Source organism: Pteropus vampyrus, unplaced genomic scaffold (genome assembly GCF_000151845.1).
Source record: "Pteropus vampyrus isolate Shadow unplaced genomic scaffold, Pvam_2.0 Scaffold24, whole genome shotgun sequence".
Taxonomy (NCBI): Eukaryota; Metazoa; Chordata; class Mammalia; order Chiroptera; family Pteropodidae; genus Pteropus; species Pteropus vampyrus.
Genome location: NW_011888805.1, coordinates 3,653,458 through 3,657,791, shown reverse-complemented (window position 1 = coordinate 3,657,791; position 4,334 = coordinate 3,653,458).

Genomic DNA, 4,334 nt, shown 5'->3' with positions numbered 1-4,334 from the left:
GTTTAGTGTAGCTCCATTAATGATCTTAGCTAAATCTTCTGGATAACTTGCTGCAGCTTCTTTCTACATTAGCACCTACTGCTTCACCTTGCACTTTTATATTACGGAGGTAGCTTCTTTCTTTAAACCACATGTGCCAGCCTCTATTAGCTTCAAACTTTTCTTCTGCAGCTTTCTAACCTCTCTCAGCTTTAATATAATTGAAGAGCGTTAAGGCCTTGCTCTAGATTAGGCTTTGGCTTAAGGGAATGTTGTGGCTGTCTATCCAGGCCACTAAACCTTTCTCCATGTTAGCAATATGGCTGTTTTGCTTTCTTATCATTTCTGTGTTCACTGGAATAGTACTTTTAATTTCACTCGAATGTTTCTTTTGTATTCACAACTTGGCTAAATGATTTGAGTGAGAAGCCTAGCTTTTGAACTGTCTCAGCTTTCAACTTCCTCACTAAGCTTAATCATTTATAGCTTTTGATTTAAAGTAAAAGACGTGAAACGTCTTTGAACACTTTGAGGCCATTGTAAGGTTATTAACTGGCCTAATTTCAATATTGTTGTGTTTCAGGGAATAGGAAGACCCACCATAGGGGAATGGCCTGTTGGTGGAGCAGTCGGAAAACACAGTATTTATTGATTACGTTCGCTGTCTTGTATGGGCACAGTTCGTGGCATCCCAAAACAATTACAGAAGCAACATAAAAGATCACTGACCAGAGATCACCATAACAAATATAATAATAATGAAAAAGTTTGACATATTGCAAGAATTACCAAAATGTGACACAGACATTACAAATGAGCAAATGCTATTGGAAAAATGGTACTAATAGACTTGCTGGATACAAGTCTATTAGTTGCCACAAACCTTCAATTTGTAAAATATGTAATATCTGTGAAGCACAGTAAAGTGAAGTACAATAAAGTAAGGTATGCCTGTACACACACACACACACACACACACACACACACACACACATATACTGCTCTAGTTATTACTCGAAATTAAAGCAAGCAGCCTTAGAGTAGTTTTGGCTGTGTCTACAAAACTTACATAGTTATACAATAGTCCCTAATTCATTTGACAATTCCAGGAATCGTATTTTTTTAAAAAATATTAACAAGACAGACTTTGACCAGAGAGGAACAACTGTGCTATTGGTGTTCTGAAAAGTGTGTTTTTGAGAAATAATGAAAAGAACCAGAAATGCCTTAGGCTCTTGTCACTCAGTGTAGCTCAATTGTAAAATTTCCCCCTGGCTTTAAAAATTGCACTGGTCACTGGTCACATCTTTCATGCACAAATAAGCTTTAAAATTAGTTTTATAAAAATAGTATATAATTGTTTAAACTTTCTAATATATATAATTGAGCAGACATTTGTTCTCCTATATAACAAGGCATTATGCTAGGTGCTGAGTGTTACGTGGGTGAAGATGATAGGCTTCACTTTGATATGAAGCATTTGAGGGGTTGTCAGGAGAGTCTTATGTAAAAAGCAATTAGATATTCTGATCTGAATCTGAATAGAAAAATTGGAGCTGAATGTGAAAAAATGTGAATGTCATTTAGGTAGAAATTATGATTAATATAATCGCCACAATGAGATTAGAAAAAGCCCAGAAACAGAATTGGGGTATTGAGATTGCTTTGTCCCCACTCACCTGCCCTCACTTAGCCTGCCGCTTGGTGACTAGTCACTTTCAGCTGAAAGTGAGAATAGATATGGCATCATTCTTCCATGGACAGTTTTTGTGTGCATGTGTGTATGAATGTGAGTTTGTGTGCTTGTGTGTGTGCAAAAAGACGGAGGTGAAATACATTTCCCTGAGAATAAAACTGTTAAAATTTGTCAAGCGAGTAGAATTTATAACAAGAACCAGAAAAGTAAAGCGTGGTCACTGACACCAAGGGTAAAGACAATTTCAAAAGGAGAGAGTGATCAGCTAACGTCAGACAGTGTAAAGAGGAAGATAAGAATGAGAAAAAGCATTGAATAATTAGTTTATTGAAGTCATTCTAAAAAACAAGATATAGTGGAGTGTTAAGTGAAGATCCTATTTTCAAAGCGCTGGAAAGTAGACTGAAGTGTGGCGTGGAGGGTTTTATAAGTGAAGTCTATGAGCACTGCTTGTTATTTTTAGACATTCCTTGTTAAAGAGAAGAGATTAGACAGTAGCTTAATGCAGAGGCAGGATCAAGGGAGGGATTTGTTTTAGGACAGGGAATATAGAAACATGTTTGTCATCAGAAGGGAAGAAATAAGAGGAAAGTGAGGGATTGAAGATGAATGAGCAGGGATGATTGATGGAGCAAAGTTTCAGAGGACAGAAGGATGAAAAGCATCAAGATAAGTGGAGTAATTATTTTACGAGAAGACAAAGTAATTCTCTCTCTGAAGCAGGACTAAAGGAAGAACGTATGTGTACCAGTCCAAAGAAAATCTAAGGTAAAGGGGAAGATAATTATTATTTTTTAAAATTAATTCATTAATTTTTAATTCTTTAATGTCATCACATATTTGACCCCTTTTACCTCATCTATCTTAGGGGAAGATAATTAAATAGCTGTTGCCATGAATCTCATGGAAATGCACCCAGTATTTGGTCCTCACTAGCCTAGACAGAGAGAATAGTGACTCACAGAATTGTGTGTTTGTTGTGAATTATAATTAAGCCAAGTCAGGATGAAGCAGCAATTTCTATTATTACATAAGACGATAGTTTTGCTACTCAGTGAGACTGAGCAACCAGGTCAGATGCAAGCCTTGGAAGTATTGCTGGGTCAGTTAGTGAAGGGGCAATTTCCTTTGCAGGGCCCACCATTCTTCCATTCATGGCTGTTTTCCATTGACTTTTCATGAGCAGTTCTAGCCACACCTCCTAAGGCAATTCTTGCTCTTTCTAAAAGGCAGTGATGTTTAAACACTTCTCAGAGGCTATTGGGACGGGTGAGTGTACAGCCTGAGGAGATACCTTGAGATGCAAAGCAAAAATAAAATACGACTGGAACAAGGTGAGTTTAAATGAGGAAAGCAGAGCTATTATATACTATTTGGTAAATATTGGGGTAATTATAAATAAATTAGAAGTTCATGTTTGTTTCAGAAGTCAGAAAAGATTGTCAAACCAAATTATGAGAAGCCTGTACTAACAAATCGATCAGTTCTTAGATTTGGTTTTTCATTTTTACCTTTCCATATTATGCAACAACTAATCATTCAGATAGTTTAAATTTCAGACTTGGATTAAATCAGATTCTCTGCAATCTACATCTCATTCCTCAGAATCACTTTTACTGAACTATGATTTGGTATTTTGCACTGAGACACCATGGAGAGATTGCACTAAATGCTCTTTTTATCTTTCGTAGGAATACTGCTGAAGGTATTTCGCACCATGGCGAGCAGTGGCTCCTTCATGCAGGTCTAGGCAAGGAATTTTTCTTTGGCCTTAGATTCCAAGCTGAATTTTTTTCTGAGCAACTGGAACAGTTTGATCCTATGATCACTGAGCATATTACAATCGGTTGCGATATTATATAATTCTTTTTTTGCTTTGGCTCTGTATCAACTGAGAATGCTTTTAGCCGCAATTACAATAACTTTAGTAGTTTTTTCTTTTTCTTTTTTTACATAGCAAGAAGCCTTCAGATAAGTACTGATGGGATTGGTTCAGCTTCTCAATTTGGGGACCAGTGTCTCCAAATTTCCTTCAGACACAAGATGGCTACTGAAAGTCTAGCTGTGGTTCTTTGTGTGATTTGGTGTGCATTAGAATTACCTGGAGAGCAGACAGAGGCCCAGGCTCCTTGAAGAATAGAACCTGGGCCTTTGATATGTTTATCAAGTTACTCAAATGATTCTAAGAACAACCAAAGCTTGAGAACCACTCTTCTAGTGCCTGCCACTCAAAACCAGACAGAAGAAACAAGATAAAAGTCTTCCCTTCATCTAGCCCTGTCTTCTCAGGTAGAAAGAAAAAGGTTTTCAGAGTTGACCCAGCCTACTGCCTCTTATTTCTTCTCTAAGGAAGACTGGGGAGGGACCTAACTTTTTAGAGTTCAAAAAACTCTGTCTGCTACCAAACCCAAACTTTGGGGTTAAAAAAAGAAGCAAATCGTTATATGGGCAAAGGACAGCAGTTTGGGGCCCAAAAGTCCTTCTAGTTACTATACAGGAACTTATTTTATTACTATACAGGAACTTATTTTATATTTCTTTATGTGGAAACTTTATTCTGAATTAATTTGGCTTTCCTATGTTTCTCTGTTTCTATTAAAAATTAATTGTCTTGTATGAATTTATATAACCTATCTTAAATCATTTTTGAAGTATGTGA